Genomic DNA, 11,764 nt, shown 5'->3' with positions numbered 1-11,764 from the left:
TTTTTTTTTACCCTTCCACCAGGTCACTCTGACATCGCAACATACTAATGGTGCAATGGATACTAGGAAAAAAAGCAGGCTGAATCCAAACCTAAATGAGTGGGGCTTACATAATTAGAGGGTGAGAGAAAGAGAAACTAGAATCAGAGACACAGTCTTTTCAAGGTTTCCAAGGCAGCAAGTGGCTGCTTCTCACACAGCATGCACCACAATCGTGTTTTCAATTCTACAGCATCAGTTTCCCCTATGATGAGGAGGAAAAAAAATCCCCACTCTTTTGAAATGTGAGTGCTTTTGAAATAATAGTGAGAAGGTCTGGGACATTATGCTCCACATGAGTAGTTGTGGTGGTATCTTCATTTATTTGATATCATCTTTTGACATTTTGTTCCATTTGCAGGTGAGTCATTTGTAATGTTACTTACAAAGGATTCTGGTGTCGTGATCTTTAACTTTTGCCCTGCATCTAATACTGAAGATCATTCAACCATGATGAAACCAGCTGGAGGAAATTCCTCTCCTGCAAGACATGAAGGCCAATGACGGTATGAAAGATGTGAGGCTGCTTTGTCATTTATTGCTTCATATTCCATATGTTTGTCTGATTGGTGTAGGGAAAGGTCAATTTATTAATACAACAGTTCATGTGAATTGTAGGCAGCTGAAAGAAAAGAAAAAAGAAAGAAAAAAAACAGCCAGGAAGACAATGCAATGACTGAGCAGGCCAGTCTCAAGGGAACTCTTGGGATGCTGCTGAAAACCACATAAGGATGATAAGTCCATCAGGCTAAGCCTTCCGTAGCATCATGCTTTGGGCAACAATCTTGGGAGAAAGGCGATCCAGCACAGGAAAAAAAAAAAGACCTATTTAGCAAAAAGAGACAACTTCTGCAAAGCTGTCAGAATACCAACAGGTGAAGCGGGTGAAGAAGCTGACTCCAGGAAGTATAGGAATATTTCCCTAGACAGATGGATCTTTCTATATAGGTCAAACTTTAGTTTTCTGCCAGACTTCTTTCTCACTCCTAGGATGACACCAGCTGCACCATGCTGTACTGCTGGTTCCTCAGTCCTGAAAGAAATTTTTTCCAGGTGCCAAATCCAATTAGAACAATGTAAGTAGCTCAGGTGATGACAGGGAACCAGAGCCAATGTGCTGGGAGGAGTAAAATGCAGAGAGAGCTATAGGAATCTGCACCATCAGGAGATAGACCTCCTGGCCTGCCCACACCACTGCATTTCCCAGGACATCCCTCCCAGCTCAAGCAAGCTTCACGTCTTCCCAGGAGTGCCTGAAAAAGGTAAATGCTGACTAAATCTGCTTCCTTTTGAGATCAGCCTTTAATGAAAGCTCCTTGTTACCCGCAACCTTGCTTCAGCATGAATGAGCCAGTTAATGCACTGATGGTGTATCAGTGCATCACTGTATTACAATTCAGAATTTCATGCTTGCTACTGTTAGGGGAAAAAATATGAATAACTCAGCTAGATTTCATTTCCTTACTCTCTACAAGGTCTACAAATTAATTCCTCAGTGGGCTTTTTGTTCCAGCACTTAACCTGATCTTTTCAGTTGCACCAGTGATCACTTCTCAGTTCCTGCCCTGTTCTGCAAGAAAATAACTCCACAATACCCTGCCTTCTGTGATCTGCCCTTGGTAGAGCTCTCACACAGCCATGCCAGACAGGTCAGAAAATAATTTCACATATTTGTGTGGAATTTGTAATACCATAGTGGTTGGTTTTTATCAGAAAAATCCCTGTTCTTCACAGGACCAAAAGCAAGCACCACCACTATGGGGTTTCCCTTAGCAGTCATCCAGGCACTCACCTGGCTTCATCTAAGGCCAGGGAAAATAATACATGTGACTAATTTCTGTTAAAAGAAAGAGAGAAAATAAAGAAACTGTTATTTTGCTTTCCTCCACCATCCTACCCCAGTCTATTTCTTCTCTGTTCTTTGCCCAGCTAAATTGTTCATTCACTGTTGAGTCCAACTAACCCTTTTTATAATGTTCTGGTCTTGATAGGTGTGGGAAGGAGGGCATGGGGACTAATGAAGTAATTACTCCCAGCCTGTTACTTTTAGAATCTGGCACTTAGGAAAAGCTTCAATGGTATTTTTTCTTGTGATGAGGAAAAAAGAAAAAAAAAAAGTGGTGCTGCTTGGCCAATAGCTTAGTGACTGAGCAAATCGGCTCCAAACATCCATACCTCAGGGTGAAAGCTGGCTTTCTCCTTCCTGGTTAGTTAATGTTTTCACACGTTAGGCTGTAAAATTGTTAAGTGGAGTATTAGGGGCTTCTGGTTTCTCACTGTGAATGACACATAAGGGCACCTTCTTGCTATGGTAACAAGCAAAAGACACAGTGTTATAGCTAGAAAATGTACAAAAGTAAAGCTACAGCAGAAACAGTAAAGGTGGATAGGAAATGCTTTGCTCATCAGGGAGCGTTATCGAGATACTGGGTAGGGGGAATGGGAAAAAAAGACAAGAAGTCATCACTGTTGCCTGTTCTCACTGAACATGTCAGCATCTGGTGCTTCCGTAGATATTGGACTAGAAGCAAAATGAGAGTGGGATTGTCAGTGTGCTGAGTCCTGCCACTGAGGCCGTCTCAACCAGGAATCTTGTGGTCTTTTTTTGGATGTTTTTTAATATATCATCTTTCACAGTTGTAAAATCTCCCATCTATTATCTTTCCTTATTTCCTGAATTTCTCCGTTTCTCAAGCAGTTGCTTCCACACACACACCACACACCCCCCTTAAGATAACACTCTCTTGAGCCATAAATATCCCTGTTTAATTCTTTATGAGACCAAACTCCTATTGCATTTAATGAGCACTTGGCCCAAAACAGGAATGACACCGGGTCCAGGAAATCTCCGAGCAGGACTTCAGCCCAGGTTAGCGCTTTTATTCTTACTCTTATGTATAACTACTCTCCAGTGCCTCCAACAGACAAGTGAGTGTCCTAGACAAGAGTCTCAATACTTCCCAAAGGGTTTTTGCAGTTGATCCAGGCTGGCTAATAAGCCCACAGCTTGTGCACAAGCTTTTAAACATCTGCTCTAAGTGCACCACTTTAGCCCTTTGAGTTTGGCCTTACACGTGCTATTTTTGGCTTGTGCTAGTGACTGACATGTTGTCCTGCTGACTGTATTATTTCACATCCTGGAAACACTGCAGGCTGGGAGCTACAGGACTCTCGGCTTGGGAAAAACACGTTTCTTCTGTAAATCTCTGTAGTCTGAGTGTGTCCTAGCAAGAGTCACCAAGCAATGACAAGAGAGGTGAGAAATGAGATGGGTACTGAAAAGCATTAATACATAATAAATAAAACAGTGGCATAACAGACAGAATTTGATCAGCTGGAATCTCAAATATTGGTGTGGAAGAGGAGTATTTATAGATATGGTCTGCTCCAGCCCTGTTTAAAAATACTGGCAGAAGTTAGAGGGAGAACTCAGATTACTGCATAGGGTGGAAGTGGCCAACCTACGGTGTAACATTTGCAATTCTCTGGAAATCTTTGGGATTTCAAGCAGCTTGGGGCAAAGTATAATTCACACACATGGTGCCTGCCATGTGTTCAGCCCTCTCTACTCAGGAGGCCAACTGCCAGGATTTGTGTAGCATGTATGGGTATGTGTTTGGATAAAGCGTTACTGGAAAGGGAACTTATGACAACTTCTCTTTGCTGAGGTCACCTGAAAAATTTCCACACACAGCTCTAGCACTGTAGTTGTTTTATAATTCAAGCCCAAACGATGCCACTATAGAATTTTTAACATTTGTGACTGTTCCTTCATTTCCAGAAAGGCGGGGGGGGGGGAGGTTCTGTGCTTTACTGGCTCAAAATTTATGCATCACAAGTACAAATAGCTATTGCATCTGTGTCGGGTTCCCATGTAGATGACCCCAACCTAGAGTATATAACACCTGCAGCAATGGCGTATAGGTTGTGCCTCAGTATTCATCACTAAACAGTTCCCATTTCCTCAGACACATGCAGCAATAAAGTGCTCTGAGTATTGGAAGGACAGTTGAGTTTGACACAGGTTTCATTGATTCAGTGGATAATAATCCTTCCTCTGGCAATGCGAATAGTCTTGGCAGTGCCCAAAATGTCTCTGTGAGTGCTGAGGAGGTGCCAGCTGCTGACATGGTGGGAGATTGAATTCAGCCCGGGGAAGCGGGGACGATCATTTCAGTTTGTGGCTGCAAAACAATCAGGGGGTGAAAAAAGAAGGGCAGGAACGTCCATGCAGTTATGTGGGTTTTCCCTGAGATGACCTCTATGGATACATTTATTCTGATTTCTCTGAATTTAGCATTTGTTTGCTGGCATTTTTTTTTTTTTTACTGTTTGCTTCATGCTGAGCTTCTAAAGGCTCCTGAGATCATTCTGTTTGCGTATCCATATATCTACATGTCTGCCTCTAACCGACCCCCAAACTATCGAACCTGTGGGTCAAATTCTGCCATCTTTCAGCTGAAGCCAAATTTCAGCTGAAGAAAAGGCTGAACCATGGTCTTAATCTTTCCTAGACCACTAGGCAATGTGCTCAGAAAAGAGACACCAATAGGTCGGACCAGAGTTCAAACGTCTCAAAATACTACAAAATCCAACCGCTAAGGACACCATTGTAGAAAGCCAAGCTTCACTTTACTGTGTTTGACTTTATTTAAAAACGCAAATGGCTGCACTCCCCTGTCCATCCAACCTGCCAGTGAAGATGAGTATGAGGATGTACAGCAGACAGCACACAACAGTGCTCTCATTATATCTTGTTATGCTTCAGCAGAAAACTTCAAAATGAAGCCTGAAGATTTAATGTGTCAATGAACAGTGATTTGGCCTTTCACTGAAGGTACAGAAGAAGCTATAAACACTTCTGTAAACTCAGAGGAGAGGCCTTGCACAGTTATGTTTGCAGACACTGTCTCCCAAGATGATTAACGAACAACAGTAATGGGTCTGTATTTGAGCACAATGCTGCTGGAGTTAATATCCAGATCCTTCCCTGTTAGGGAAAGGCATTTTCTAGGTGTTTGAAAATGGGCTGGTTAATCATCAAAACTGGAGTCATCCAAGCGAGAGGTACTTCAGAGATGAGCCAGCAGAAAGAAAAAAGGCTGCTATGTTTCCTAAAGGTGACAGATCTGACAACATTTTGTTTCTTCTGGAAGACAGAGATGCTTCATCTGGGTTGACGTCAGGGAGTACGGTCAGGGTGTGGGATTGTGTAGACTTTATTTTATTGATACTGCATAAAGGCAAAAAGTGACATTATTTTTTTTTATTACATTTTTTTCAACAGTCACATTTTGCAAGACACTATCTATGGAGAAAAAGGAACATTGCATGATGAACAGTGGCTCGTGTCTTTAAATATTAACCAGAGTTCTTGCACCAACAGTGTGAGTGGAGATGATCTTTATCTCTCATTATATGCAAGTTTGGATCTTCCACACTTGATTTGGCTTTCTGCCAGTGAGAGCATTGCGCTAACACCTTTTCCTTTCAACCTTTTTTATAAAACTACAAGAAACAAATTTATGTCAAAGAGTATTGACTGGCTGGAGAGCTGATGTAAATCAATGTTTGTGAAATGCCATGGAGATGTAGAATACTTCAGAAATGCTACTTGTTATGAATGGTGATCAGAACAGGTGGGGGATACACATACAGCATGCCTGTACTGCTCAGGGAGGAGGAAAGGTCTATTTGGGTTACACATGAGAGAGCAAGTAGCGCTGAGGGTACGGTGAACTGAAGGGAAGAGCTCAAGGGCAGCATGGTTAAACATTTGGGAGAGCAGAACTGCTGTCAGCTCCCACTCAGGATTTGCATGCATTTATTACAGCTACGAGGCTAACACTTTCTCTTTTGTGCTAACTTTGGTTCATCGCCATGCACATCCTCCCCCTCTCCTTCCCGAGTGTTTGCTGAGGTCACACCTTCTCCTCTGCTCCTCTGGCCTCTGCGTTTTGGGGACGAACACGTGTCGTTACTCGCCCGCACAGCACCCAGCACGCGCCGAGCCTTTGCTGCCACTGAGCCCATCCTAGTATCTCCATAAGGGGGTGGAGGCATGGGATCAAGAACTTCCCAGAGCTGCTGGGCCACATTGTATTTTGTCTTCCAAATTCAGGGTGAAGGGACAGAAATCAAGTGAGAGCCAGGAGACGCTGCATGTCCAATATAATGCTTAACTATCAGTACTTTTTCTCTGCTACATGTTCTGGTCTGGTGGAGTTTAGGACCCTGGCCATTCCTTGCTGCCTCATTTCAGATGCCATGCAGATGCCATCCAAATTCCTTCCATTACGGCGTTAGCACCCATGCTACAGGTTTTTTCTGTTGGTGTAGGCACCTCAGCTTTAGTTTGGTGACAACAGTGGGATTTCTTTCCTGCATGTCATTGCTTGGCTTGTACTCGTCATGGTCTATAGGTACCACCTACAGACAGGGTTGGAGAGTTGGTACGTTAGTGAATCCTGCTCTAAGAGCAAAGATTCAGAGAGAGCAGGTAAGATCTCTTAACCAGAAAAATCTTGCTACATTAAATCTAAATGAAATCCTTCTTGGTCTTTCCTAAGTGCTAAGTAGCCCTTACTGAAGCTTTTCTTTTTCAGCTTAACTCTTAAGATGTTTTACATATTCTCTACCCAGGGAATAGCTACTAATAAGGTCTGAACACACTCTTGCAATTTCTTTTAAAGCTAACTAACACGAACCTATCCCTAAAGGGTTGCTTTTGTGTCAGGACTCCACCTTAATTACTATAACTTTACCCATACTCTTGGCTTGCATATTACTGGCCTGTCTTCCAGCTTGACTCCTTATTTGCAGGTGTGGCAGGTTCTGGGATCTCGGGGAGTGGAGGTCATCCGTGAGAGAGGGAGAGAAGAGAAAGAGCAAGAAATGGTCAAACAAGCTAGCAAATCTCTCCCTTCAGTCTGTCAGCCCCCAAATTTCCAAACAAGGGAATAAAAAAAAGAGACAAAACAGAATTGGAGCCTAAGGATTTGGTGGCTCCAGAGAAGGATCCAGCTAAAGTATTTTCAGCAAGAAAATTTCCCTTAAAACAGAAATTCAGATGGACTGAGTCAATGCAGTTGAGCTGACTTCGGCTAACGATGAAGTCTAGAAAAAGCGAGGGGAGCAGTTTTTATGTCCTAACTTTCATGTTCACATTTTTAAATCAAAATATCTCATTTCAGGTGTGCCAGTTGCAGGGGTATGTTTTCAAGCTGAAAAGATTTGCCTCTTCTTGCTGAGACAGGAATTTTTACTGAAAGATTGACCTAGAACTGATTTTTTTAAAAGGAAGAAAAGTTTATAATGGTAAATAATCCAAAGCTGAAGAAAACTAGTTTTTTGAAATATCCATTTTTACTTGCACTAAACTGATTTTCTCCAACGCTCTTATTTTCTATTTCTGCCATTAAATCCAAAAGTCAGGTTTTTTTCCTGTGCTTCAGCCCTTCAGGCTGCATCATTCTGACTCCTCAGCACTCCAAGGGCCTTTGCGGGAATTAAGTGCATCTCACAAAAGGACACATTTCTAGGGTGAAGGTTTAATTTGATTCTGGACTGTGTGACTGAGTGGATGAAAAAGCAAACAAGAACTTCCTCATGCTCCTGTATCAGTTCTGCTAATCGGAGTTCTAAGAGTAAATTAGTTGATTCGCTCGGTTACGGGTGGGAAATGAACTGAAGCAATCCTCCACTCACCAAATGTCCAGCCAAAAGTAACTTAGCCAGCTAGGAAATAAGGAAAAAGTGATGTCCTGCTGGTCCAGGCCAGCCATGTGTTATTATCCTCCCCAGGCAGGAAGGCAATGGCATGAAAGTTTGCATCAGCAGGGACTCCATGGCACCACACTTTTGTTAGAAGAGCTTAACAGGGAACACAAGAGCATTTCTGGGTTTAGACAGAAGGGTTGGTCATGGCTTTCTGGTGTAGCATATTCAATTTATAGTTTGTTGAACATACACAGGGCTGCAGTGAGCTACTTCAGCAACTCGAGTATCCCACAGCCTTTCCCTTTCCCTTCTTCTGGGGAATCTTTCAGGGGTCCTTCCATACTGGACCTGTCCAGCAGTAGCCCCACAATTTCTCTTCTTGGATCACAGCAACAGATCCCCAGAGCCTATATTGTGCTGGCAGCTCTGCAGTCCCATGCATAGGTAAGGGGACACCCTGAGGCAGTCTTTCCCAAAATAGGGAGACAGTGTTGCCATCCCAGCCAGCTCCCTCATAACATCCATCTGAAATAGGTTAATACTTTTTTTTTCTTTCTTTCTTTCTTTTTTTTTTTTTTAAATATAGATGGTAGACTGGGTTGAGGTGGTCATCTCAGGGGCACATCCAGAGTGGGCTGTCCTGTCTCTGTCCTGTGCAGAGCAGCGCAGAGAGGTAGCGGTGTGAGTCCCAGAGCAGTGCAGTCACATCGTGTATGCCATGCCCCAGCCCACCTTGGGAACCAGCTCAGCCCACCCTTCCTTCGGGATCCCCACCAATGTGCCACTCTCTGGTGCACAGATGCCCTTAGACAGTGAGCAGCACAGCTAGAAGCACTGCCCAAATTTCATGGTATCTTTCAGACTTCTTCGTCAGCTAAACTGTACTTCTGTCCTGGGAATACCCCAGTGATGTATAGCTTCCGCTGAGGAGCTAGGGTTAGAAGGACTTTATATAAGGCCTGTTTGATTAAGTGGCTATCATCAACTAAAAACTTGGTGCTTCCCATTAAGTACTCTCAAGTGCGTGTCCTCATTTTACTTGCTCTGTGCTTGCATTATGCTTTGGAAAAGGCAGCCTGGCCTTTTTGCCTCATTCAGGGCCACTTTGCCAACGCTAATAAGATGCTCTGTCTTGTTGAGTGCTAATGTAAGAAATGCAATGCCCTGATGGAACCTTTCCTTAAAGGTGTTTCTCTAAAATCACCACATCATCCTGTAGTTTATGGTGCAAATTGGCCCAGCCCCTGTGAACTTTCTGCTCTGGTCCAGATCCTTCAGTGCTCCTCCCCTAAGGCAGCGCTCTCCTTCTAGCAGATCAAAGCCTGTACCACTCACAAAAGCTAAAACAATGGCACTCTCACCTTTTGTCTTTGTTTCCATTACTGTGCCAGCGCAGTTTGGTTTGCTGTCTTTTGCAGCATCTGTGCTCAGGCTTCAGTGATTTCCCATAATGGCCCAATATACTTTCCGTGATCCATGTTCAATTTATACGCACACCCCACTTTAATCCTTCTGTCCAGATCAGTTATTTTATACTTTTGTACATCAAATTGCATTCACCATCTGTTGGCCCAGTTGCCCTGCATAAGCCAAACCCTCTGAAGGTATAATTGCAATATTGTTCATTATTTGCTTGCTCCCTTTCCTCCCAATATACATAATGACAGGAAAATTGAAGAAATAATTTAAATCTAATTTAAATTCCCTTCAGGTTTTTTACACTGCGCTGATCAAAATAGTAACTAGGGTCTTCAAAAGAAGAAGCCATCCATCTCAGAAGAGCCTTGATGCCCTCAGATAGCTATCTGTGAAAACGAGTGAATTTTTGTAGGACTGGAGCATGGTGTACCAGCATTAACTAAGCTGACGGCAAATGCTATCAGCACATCAGCATGCTGTTAAATCATTGCACAGAAGAATTCCAATCTGGTTAATCAGGATCTGATTTTATACCGCCACTTCCATGAAATAAATGTACCCAAACCATTATTTTCTTCTTGTCTTATCTATCCTGATCTCTATTTCAGCCAAAGCGCGTTGTTCTAGGACTGTGCACTATACATTGCGCTCGCGCAGTTTTCAAGCATCTACAGAGAAAGCTTGTCAGCGCCAACCCTCTTCCCCAGGGATAACTATTCCTTGAGCTTTGATTTAATTTTTTCTACAGTCAGGAGGCCACCCACAGATCTCCAGTTCTGCCTGACCTGCTTCATTTCTGCCTCAGCACTAATAATAGCAAGGGCAGGGCAGGGAATAAGTCTCTGGTAAGACTCACAGGTAGCCCAGGCCTGGGTTTGCATTTACCTTTAGGACTTATGGTGGGGAGGAAACTGCTGCACAGCCACGGGGAAGTACCTCTGACAAACATCAGAGGCACGCGCTCCAATGCAATACGCTTCACCAGTGTGCGCCTCCTGGAGGAGCAACTTTGGTGGGGATAAATAAGACATGTAATTTCTTGTCAGGCTGTTGCATTTCCCACCGCTCGTTTTAACAATTACACTATGTGACTTTTTTCATTAAACAACTGAAAAGAATAGATTCTTGTAACCTAGAAAGAAAAATTGCCTGGAGAGATGAAACGTACCCAGACTTAATTTTCTCTCTTGTGCTTTTTGAGGTGTTTGCAATGAATGTGTTTTCAGTACAGCAGCCAATAATGAGACCTGTGGTTTTGGCACTTCTTTGCCACACTCACCTTTTCAGCAGCCAATTTCCTTACAACGAAACTCAGGCGGAATAAAAGGGCCCATCCAAGCTCTGGCTTTGATTTTTGCTGTTAAAAGAGAGGGCACAACTTTCTCCCCCTGAAATCGGTGGAAACACTGCCGTAGATCACAACAGGAATTGTTAGAGTCCCATAATTATTTCATATGCATCTTTCTCCAAATCTTATTTTTAAAGTAATTAATAAAAGAAGCGATTGCCCTTTAGTGAGCGATGTCCCAATGTGAATTGTAATCAATGTTTCTTCCGAGTGCTTCTTTGCACTGATATTTGTACCAGTTAGAGGCTTCTTCTATAGAAAGGTTACGGAAATGCAATTTTCTTTTTTACTATTAATTATTTTTCAGACAGGGCCAAGTTTTAAGAGCATGTCTGGATTTACAGCTTCAGTATTGGAGTCGCTCTTCTGAGTAAGAGGCTGACTCTAAGACTGACCTGGAAAATATATATGCAAGGAGCACACATGCTAAATGCTTTAGCACTTCTCTTTGCTTTCAAGACCAGAAGGGTGTACATAGAACACACTCCAGTATTCAAGACTACAAATTCAATGCTTTTTTAAACAGTGATGCTTGCGAACTCAAGATCAACCTGTTGTAAACAGATAATAAGATCAATCCGAAATCCTATGTGTTTGCTCAACTGAGGCACCTTTGAAACCAAAATAAAATGTAGAAGAAAAAAAATCGAACTGTCTTTGAAGACCAAATAGAGAAGAATACAACTGAAAAATAGATACCGAGACAGACATCAACCTGCCCTCTATAAACATCTATGTTTAATTCTGATTCAACAAGATGTGACATGGTATCACGATGACAGAGATTATTGAAATTGCCAGTGATAGATTTGTCTGGTTTGGTGCTGAGCCCATGTTAAAAATGGGGAAGATCGGGAAGGGAGAAAGGACCAGGGGAATAAAGGCTTTTGTTCCACATGATGTGCGAGTCATTAAAAATGCATCTAGCTATACCTGGAATATTTCTCTTGTGAGGGATAGAAATACAATCCCCTTGAAACAGCTACAACACTTTTGTTGGGGGTATTTTTTCCAGGCAGAGCAACACAAATACTCCCCCATACAGCTATTTCTGCTGGAATCGGTGCCCAGGCAGAGCAGGTTCCGCGTGGCAGGGGCAGGATGGCTCAAGAAGGAGACTGCTGCTCCGTAAATCAAGTACGTTGATAAACTCAAAGAAAGACTTGCAGGAGTAAGTCCTCAGTCTTGCCACTGCTACTGAGCTTCGGGGTGATTTTTTAAGGCAACATCTAGGTTATG

The sequence above is a fragment of the Buteo buteo genome, chromosome 13, assembly GCF_964188355.1.
Source record: "Buteo buteo chromosome 13, bButBut1.hap1.1, whole genome shotgun sequence".
NCBI lineage: Eukaryota > Metazoa > Chordata > Aves > Accipitriformes > Accipitridae > Buteo > Buteo buteo.
The sequence above is the reverse complement of the archived record's forward strand: the minus strand, read 5'-3'. Positions refer to the sequence as shown.